We start from the raw sequence: 10,000 nt of genomic DNA on the forward strand, positions 1-10,000 counted from the left end.
GTATAGCCCTGTTTGCTGTTCCTAATATTCTGGCCATTCTCCTTGCGAATATTCTGGAGGATTTCAATGGAAAATTGAAAATTATGGAAGAACCGAGTGTGGAAGGAGAGACGTGCATGAGGGATCCAAGAATAAGTGCTCTTCCCTGGGTCACCATTGAGTTACATGACCAGAAACATAATACTGCTAAATAACCAGTCAACATTGAGCTACATGACCAGAGTCACCATTGAGCTACATGACCAGAGACAGAATTAAGCTACATGACCATAGTTAGAATTGAGCTACATGACCAGAGTCACCTTTGAGCTACATGACCAGAGTCACCATTGAGCTACATGACGAGACCCAGAATTTAAGTAAATGCTGAAGTTTGCAGTGAGAATGGGGGAGAATTGCCACTGCTGACCAAGTTCCCCCACTCTCACAACATTCTGAATTACTGTTATATCATTGTCTACTTGTTGTCCAGCCTTGATAAGTTCTACATACTGAACTGGATATCACTGTATTAATTCTCGACCATTTTGCTGGAATATTGAGAGATATGGAAACACCAGGAGCTGGACGGTCAGGGTTGGTGTAACTGCTGGAGCTAGGGTTAGGGTTAGGGTTGCACAGAATGGTCTAGGATGGCTTGAAATTCACACAAAGCTCCATTATTTCATCAAATCGTCTCAAATTGTAGGTCTGATCACTGTGGACTAGAGCATGTCTGCAATATGTGTGAAACTTTCCTATTTATAGAAGTATGCAGCCTCAAAGCTAGCTGCTTTTTGCTGTCCAGTCAAATAAACTGTATTGAACGGAATGGTCTAGGAGGGTTTAAAATTGACACAAAACTGCATTTTTTACCCAAATGGTCTCAAATTGTAGGTCTGATCACTCTGGACTAGTATGTTAAACTGCATTACAAGTTTGCAAGTCCTTACTTGCATTACAAGCAGAGGCTGTATCAAGGCTGCTAGCACTGCTTCAATTAATTAAATTGACTGAATTCAGCATTCCCTTCTCTAGGACTACATGAATCATAGCAAATGCGTGTAACAAACCAGTTGCAGTTACATCTATTCCTCACTTTTAACTTTACTTTTTTTTCTAATCCAATCGTAATTTTCTTCCTGAATTCTTAACCCGCCTGCATCAGACAGGGCTCTAGACACACCCCCTCCATCATAGCTTAACGTATTCAGCGGTCTGAGTTTTTCAGAGGTAGTTACTTTCTGTGCTTGTATTCTACTCCCTTTAGGACCTGATCGCAAGTCACATGAATTAGTGGGTGGAGCCGGTGCTCTCCTCTCTCTCTGCTAGTTGCAGCTTCCCGAAGCAGACTTACTGAGTTTTCTCTTGCAGCTTTTTTCATCAGATTTATTCCTTTGCTTGCTTAATTTATTTTTCTTTTTTTCCTTTGGACCTATTAAGGCAAGTAACAGCTTTCTTCCACATGCTCAGTTTTTATTAGCAATCTCTTCCCCTACTTCTGACTCACAGCAGGAAGATTGAAACTCCTCCTCCTTTACTTCACATCTGTCTAAAGCTTATACTGTATTATCATCTTTAATTTTATCCATATTAATTATACTCTGAAATATTTTATCTATAACTATTTGATTGAAGGAGTTCCTGAGCCGTTCTCCTTTATAGACGCTGCCAATTAACCTAAGCTATTATTTACCTATAATAGCGTGTTCTTTTTATCCTCTTTTATTTGCTAGACTTTATTACCAGAAGGTTTGTGCACGGGTAACGTCACCGCGTTTGGGGAGGCGTGGCATGACATCGGGTTTCCGGATTTTAAATGCCCATACGCAATTTACTTTACAAAATTACGTTATGGAATCAAAATGTTTAAACGGTTTTAATATTCGTTTTAAAACGTTAAACTATTTTAATTTTGCATAGGTCGATTTAAAAAATAAAAAACAATTTCTTGATTAGTCATCCATACGGAGCATTTATCTGCAGGCCCCACGGCCCAGGCGCCAACTGTCACGAAATCCGAAGGTTCAGATTTCTTTACGTACTCTTTTTATTTTGCTCAGCATACACTCTTATCTCAGGGGAGGACAGAGATGGTACTACTCCTTGTGGGGTATTTTTATTACGCTCTTGACCCGCAATATATCCAGATGACTAATATAGCACCCAAGAAATTGACAGACTCATGTATTTAAAGATTTACACGAATCAGAGTATGATCAGTACTCGTTCGGTTTATTAACGGTTAAATATTGGATAGAGTAGCTACAGGCTACGTCGTATCCCCAGCTGAAAGACACACTGGGCAGTCCAGTGTCTTAACAGATATCAACATTAACACTTTAATACATTTATAGGTATTTGCAAGGCCGACAAGCAGGCCAAGAACACGTCACCTAAAGTACCCAATGGTCTATTTCAGCACATTCAACAAAATACTCTCTTATTTCTAAAACATAGCGTGAGTCCCTTATAGCAATACATGCAATACATGCGAGATAAAATAATAATTGATTAATGCTTACCCTTTAATATAAATTGTAAAGGAATATGACTGTCTTCACAAGGCAAATGAAACTGAATTCAATCAGCTCAATTGTGTAGGTTTGCAGAAGATGGACCACATTACCCTGTCTGGGATGAGTGTGGTACTCCATTGTAATTACTCTGGAGTTAAATAGGTTTTTCGTCTCATTGGAATACATGGGATGCCTCAATTAAATCCAATCATTAATCTGGTGAGACAGCTCTTATCCATTTTACAAATAATAGTTTTCAAAAGATCCGAACTAACTTTTCAGAATTAATAGGTGTCATGGACTTCAATAAATTCAAAACTTCACATTTGTTTCAACTCTTATGATCTCATTTCTTTGCTTTCCTCCGAGCCCCTCCTTTATCTGAAAAGTTAAGTGAACCAAGGTTCCCAGGATCTTGGTTTATAATATAATATAAAAACACTACTGCATGCAAAACACTATTTTTATATGTGTTATATATGAGAGATGTTCTTAATATGTGACATCATGTTCTAATTGATTATATTTTGCTAAATTAAAGATATGTGTTTCTTTTAACCTCATATTGTTTCATCATTTAATGAGTCAGTTTTGATTCCATATACTATTGTCTAACAGGGTATTTGACAAAAGATTGTCTCATACAATATTCAAGTCAATTAGTTTCACTAAGTTTGAGTGGTAATAATTTTCATTAGAATTATTTATCCCTTAAAAGATGCACTAACCAGGCTCTTGCAAGCAATTTCCAGTCTCTTGTTTTTTCAAGGCCAAAGTCTGTGCAAACACTTTTTTAGATATATAACCTATCATTGTCTGTTAAGCCATAATTTTTTGCATATTATTTCAAGATATATTCTTATCTGTGCTAAACCACTAATTCCATAAACCTCAAATTCCAAATCTATAAGACTTGCAGCTTTGTTAGAGTGATTTCCATTACACGAGAGTAGATGTTAAAACTTCATGCTGATTTGAACTCAGCTCTCGCCAAGATAAGCACCAACTAAGACGTAGCTTTACAGTAAACTAATGTGATCCATATGTGTCTCCATCCATTTACGTTTCCTTCCATATGATGATGTAGATATCCTTCTGTCTGGTGTTAATGGCTGAAGTGTAATGCTGGCTCCAGGGATCATCTTATTTTGCCTCCCTGGCGCATCAGCACACACAGCACACAACGGCTGCGATGCTGGCTCCGGGGATCAACCACAGTGCGGCCTCCCCAGCGCATCAGCATGACAACCGTCTGGACTGAGCTAAGTAGGGTACATCTCTGGGGTTTTCAAGTGGGCACCTTCCATCCTCAGTGTTTCGTCAACTAGCCCACGACACCTCAAGAGGGCTTGACGGTGATTCTGGCGTCCCAGCATCACCCCCCTCCGTCCCCCACTCAACTCAGACCAGCTTACTTACCTGTACATCAGCGTTTCTTTCTTTCTATTGTGCTTGAGATCCCCAGCCAGAATCTTTCCGTCTCAACCACAGCCAGTTGCTGCTCCTCTCTGCTGCTTCAGATAAGTTCTTCACTGTGCGATGCAACTCTTGGCCACTGAATCCAACGTCTCTGAGAAACCGGGTTGTAGAGTGTGCCACAAATCCTCGACAACCCACTTCCACTGGGTAAACCCGAACTCTCCATCCTCGCTGTTCCGCTTCAGTGGCTAGTTGAGCATACCGCAGTTTCTTCCTCTCATACGCCTCATCTACAGCATCCTCCCATGGCACTGTTAACTCTACCAGGTGAACAAGGCGTGCTGATCCAGACCACAAGACAATATCTGGTCGAAGGTTAGTGGTGGCAATCTCAGGTGGAAAAATAAGCCGTTGACCAACATCTGCCAGCATTTTCCAGTCTCTAGCAGCTTCCAGTTGTCCTGGGCGAGGATTGGTTTTAACACCTTTTCTTGGTGGTTGCTCTCCTGGGCGGAGGAATGTTGTCTTTTGTGTGTAATGTTTTGATGGAACAGGTGGCAACTTATTGGTCATGTTACGCTTGTCTTCCAATGCTAAGGCCAAACATCGCAGCACCTGGTCATGGCGCCAAGTAAACCGTCCTTGGCTAAGAGCCACCTTACATCCTGTCAAAATGTGCCTTAATGTTGCAGGTGATGAACACAAAGGACATGAGGGATCCTCTCCTACCCAGAGGTTATGTTCTGTGGTGATGGGAGAACATCATATGTTGACCTGATGAGAAAACTGATCCTGCTCTGTTCCATTGACCATAGGTCTTGCCAGCCAATCTTGCGTTGTTCCACACTCTCCCATCTCATCCATTCTCCCTGCTTGGCCTGGGAAATGGCCTTTATACACCTCATCCTCTCCTCCTGCTTTTGCACCTCGTTGACTACCAGCTTCCTCCTTTGAGCTGGGGCTGCCTTGTGCCATGTAGGAGGAGCTGAACTGAAACCAAGACCCCCTCTTCCATGCTGAACTTGCCCCATGATATCACCAATTCGAAGGGCAGCCTTTGCATCTTCCACAGCTTTCTTTGCCGCCCACTTTCTTCCAGTTTTCAACACAGGTGCTGCCTCCCTTACGCATTTGTCGCGTGACTCTACTAATGTCATTTCCAGTCTGACCTTGGCGCACTTAAACTCCTCAGTTAGAGCAGAGACTGGTAGCTGCAGTATTCCTTTACCATAAAGTCCTACTCTGCTGAGGCAGCGTGGAACTCCCAACCATTTCCTGATGTATGAACTGATTAAAGCTTCCAGCTTCTCTACTGTTGTCAAAGAAACCTCGTACACAGTCAGTGGCCACAGCAACCTCGGCAGTAGACCAAACTGAAAGCACCAGAGTTTTAGTTTACCTGGTAGAGCGCAGCTGTCTATGCTCTTCAACCCTTCCACTGCTTGTTGTCTAACTTCTCCCACACGAACTGTGTCCTTTAGATCCCCGTCGTACCATCTCCCAAGACTCTTCACTGGCTTCTCAGACACTGTTGGTATTGCCTCACCATTAATGAAGAATGTTTTATCTACTACTTTGCCTTTAATTATAGAGATGCTCCTTGATTTAGTGGACTTGAATTGCATTCGTGCCCATTCAATGTTATTGGTTAATTTGCCCAATAATCGATTAGTGCAGGCTACTGTTGTAGTCATGGTTGTCATGTCATCCATGTATGTTCGAATTGGTGGTAGTCGCATTCCAGAAGCCAAGCGCTCTCCTCCTACTACCCATTTTGATGCCCTAATGATTACTTCCATTCCATGGTAAAAGCCAGTGGAGAAATTGTGCATCCTGCCATTATTCCAACCTCTAGGCATTGCCATGTAGTGCTGAATTCTGAAGTTGAAAAACTGAATTGCAAATCTCCAAAGTAGGCTTTCACTAAATTTGTTATTGTCATCGGTACACTGAAAAAATCAAATGCTGCCCAAAGCAGTTCATGTGGCACTGAACCATATGCATTAGCCAAATCTAGGAATGCCACATGGAGCTCCTTCCTCTCCTTTTTAGCTGATTGAATTTGTTGCCAGATCACATTGATGTGTTCTAAGCAACCTGGGAAACCTGGAATGCCTGCTTTTTGTATTGAAGTTTCAATGAAGCAGTTCTTTAATAGGTAAGCTGACAATCTCTGAGCAATAATGCTGAAGAAAATCTTGCCTTCTACGTTTAATAGGGAAATGGGACGAAACTAAGTGATGCTTGTAGAATCTTTTTCTTTAGGTATAAAGACTCCACCTGCTCGGCACCATGCTCTTGGTACAACCTGTTTTTCCCATGCCACTTTCATCAATTTCCACAGAATTCGTAGAACTCCTGAAGCACTCTTGTACACTCTGTACGGAACTCCATTAGGCCCTGGAGATGATGAAGCCCTTGCTTTTTTCACAGCTTGCTCTATTTCTTTCCACTTAGGTGCACAGTCCTCCATTTGGTATTCTGGTGGATTGATAGGTGGGATGTCTGACGGAATTGACATAGGCTCCTGCCTTTTTGAATCTGTATGTGTTTCCTCCAAATATCTCTCCAGCTCAACCTTAGATGCTTTTAGTGTGCCATTCTTCTCACTGGTGAATAACTTCTTTACAAATTTGAATGGGTCTTTATAAAAGTTCGCTCTCGCACGCTCCTTCTTTTTGTAGCGTTTCCGTATGCGCTCAGCTCTGCGCAATGTTGCAAGCTTATCTTTTATGATCCTTTGTAAGAGATTGAGTCCCTCCTTCTGACTTTGTTCTGCTCTTTTCCATTGCTTCCTCAGCTGTCTCCTTTCTCTAACTAAGCGTTCAATCTCCTGCTGCCGTCTAGACTTTCCAGGAATAGTTTGTACTTTTTCCTTTCTTTTTTCAACTCCAAACCTCTCACTTCCATATGCGTAGATGATATCCCCAAATTTATCCAGCTTCTTTTCAACTGTTCCACTTAACCTTTCCAACGCAAAGCTGAGATCTGTGTTTACTGTGTCCCATGCAGTTTTCTCACAAGCTCTTGGCCATTTAACTCCAGGCTTGTGCCCGTTGAGGTTCTTTTCTCTCTTATGCTGGTTTGTCTGACCGGGTTCACAAGGATCATTAGGTTCATCACTAACTGTGTCCATGCAAGTCCTCCTCACATCTATGACAGGGGTGCTGATATCCTGCGAACTGTGGTTTGCTTCCTGTCGCTGGATTTCATTCGACTGACTTGACTGACTTTGTAAGAAGTACTGATCAATGCGAGGCCCGTGTCCCTTCTCCCTCAAGCATTTCATTCTCCCTTGATGAATCTTCAAACCCCTGACCGTTGTCGCCTTGCTCCAGCCGCAGACACAAACCTGGAGTTCCATGTCTTTGTTAACTGCAGATCTTGAACTAGTCTTTTGTGAAGTACTCTCCATACTCATATCCGTTTACGTTCCTAAGTCGTTAACTGTGTTGTCCAACGTTGAGTCATCTTCCGCCCCCGCTCTCGCAGCCTCTAGGGGTATTTTTCTCTTTAATTTCTTAGAAGCCTTGGGCGGGTGTCTCCAGCATCCTGTAAACACAGAGCTGGATACTGCCGACAAGCTAACCCTTACCAGCCCCAATGGGGTCTCTTTCCTCCTGTCAGCTGTCTCTCCAGGCTGTCACAAGGTCTTTCTCTTGTATCCAGATCTTCAAGATTTCCATTATACGAGAGTAGATGTTAAAACTTCATTCTGATTTGATCTCGGCTCTCGCCAAGATAAGCACCAACTAAGACGTAGCTTTACAGTAAACTAATGTGAATTAGTCATTCTGGAGGCAGGGGAGCGTAGCGGAGGTAGAGCCAGTCTTCTAGTGCAGGCGGAGCGGAGAGGTCGAGTGGGGGTGTAGGGAGAGATGAGGGTCTGGAGGTAGCTGGGTGCAGTCTGGTCAAGGCATCTGTAGGCTAGTACAAGAGTCTTGAACTGGATGCGAGCGGTGATCGGGAGCCAGTGGAGCGAGCGGAGTAGTGGAGTAGCGTGGGCGAAGCGAGGCAGAGAGAACACCAGGCGGGCAGCAGAGTTCTGGATGAGCTGGAGCGGACGGGTGGCGGACGCAGGGAGGCCAGCCAGGAGGGAGTTGCAGTAGTCTAGGCGGGAGAGTACCAGGGCCTGGACCAGGAGCTGGGTAGCGTAGTTGGTGAGGAAGGGTCGGATTCTTCGGATGTTGCTCAGGAAGAATCGGCAAGTGCGTGCCAGAGTGGAGATGTGCTGGGAATAAGAGAGGCAGGGGTCCAGGGTGACTCCAAGGTTCTTAGCTGAGGAAGAGGGAGAGAGTGTGGTAGATTCCAGAGGAACAGAGATAGAGAGATCAGAGGAGGGGGAGGAGGAGGAAAAGAAAAGGAGGTCAGATTTAGAGAGGTTGAGTTTGAGATGATGCGAGTGCATCCAGGAGGAAATAGCAGACAGACAGGTAGAGATACGGGAGGAGATGGTGGAGTCAGAGGTGGGGAAGGAGAGGAAAATCTGAGCATCATCAGCATAGAAATGGTATGAGAAACCATAGGATGCGATGAGGGGGCCCAGGGAGCGGGTGTAGAGAGAGAACAGGAGAGGACCCAAGACTGACCCTTGGGGGACTCCAGTTAAGAGAGGGTGAGGTGTGGAGGTTGCTCCACGCCAGGTTACCTGGTAAGTGCGGTTGGAGAGGTAGGAGGAGAACCAGGCCAGAGCAGTGCCAGAGATCCCCAGGTCAGCGAGAGATGATAGTAGAATAGAGTGATCAACAGTGTCAAAGGCAGCAGAGAGGTCGAGGAGAATTAGGACAGAGGAGAGAGAGGCAGCTCGGGCACATTTAAGTGAGTTGGTGACAGACAGGAGGGCGGTTTCAGTGGAGTGAGCAGAGCGGAAGCCAGATTGGAGAGGGTCAAGCAGAGAGTGGTTGGACAGGAAAGCAGAGAGCTGGCGGTGTACAGTCCGCTCGAGGGTTTTGGAGAGGAAGGGTAGGAGGGAGACAGGACAGTAGCTCTGGAGGGAGGTGGGGTCGAGTGTAGGTTTTTTGAGGAGGGGAGTGATAGAGGCTTTTTTGAAGGCAGAGGGAAAGATACCAGAAAGTAGAGAGGTGCTGAGGAGGGAGGAGATGAAGGGGAGTAGAGCAGGAGCAGCAGCTTGAAAGAGGTGAGTGGGGAGGGGGTCCAAGGCACACGTGGTGGGTTTGTGACCCTGGAGCAGGGAGGAGAGGTCAGTCTGAGAGGGTCAAGAAGGTGGAGAAGGAGGGCGAGTTAGTAGGGGATGTAGTGGGTGTAGGGGTTGGAGCAGGAGGGGGTGCGGGGGAGGGAGAGGTGTTAAAGAGTTTGCGGATATCTGAGATTTTAGAAGAGAAGAAGGAGGCAAAGTCATCAGGGGAGATAGAGGAGGGAGGAGGAGGGGGGAAGGGTTTAGGAGGGAGGAGAAGGTAGAGAATAGTTTACGTGGGTTGTTAGTGGAGGCTTGGAAAACAGATTGTAAATAAGCACATTTAGCAGAGGAGACAGTAGAGGAGAAGGAGGAGAGGAGAGTGCGGTAAAGGTCTAGGGCAGCAGGGAGTTTGGTTCTCTTCCATTTCTTTTCAGCAGATCGCAGTGTGATTCTTGCCGAGCGGAGCGCAGAGGAGAGCCAGGGATGGGGAGGGGAGGGGCGAGCAGGTCGGGAGGTGAGGGGACAGAGGGAGTCGAGGGAGGAGGTGAGTGAGGAGAAAAGGGTGGAGGTAGCAGAGTCTACGGAGAGTTGTGAAAAGGAGTCGATAGGAGGGAGGTGAGAGAGAGCAGTGGAGGCAAGGACAGAGGGGGAGAGAGAGCGGAGGTTACGGCGAGAGGTGGCAGTGGGGGTAGGAGGAGCAGGGAGAGGGGGGAGACTATAGTAATGTAGCCGTATTGCGGATGTGGTCATGTAGTTGAATTGCGGCTATGGTCATGTAGCTGAATTGCGACTCTGGTCATGTAGTTGAATTGCAACTATGGTCATGTAACTTCATGCTGACCCAGGCTATTGCTCCCAATTGCCTAGGATTTGTTACACGACCCCGGGGACAGCTTCCACTGCCCCGGGCTGGCTTTCACGACCCCGGGAACAGCTTCCACTGCCC

The sequence above is a fragment of the Acipenser ruthenus genome, chromosome 39, assembly GCF_902713425.1.
Source record: "Acipenser ruthenus chromosome 39, fAciRut3.2 maternal haplotype, whole genome shotgun sequence".
NCBI lineage: Eukaryota > Metazoa > Chordata > Actinopteri > Acipenseriformes > Acipenseridae > Acipenser > Acipenser ruthenus.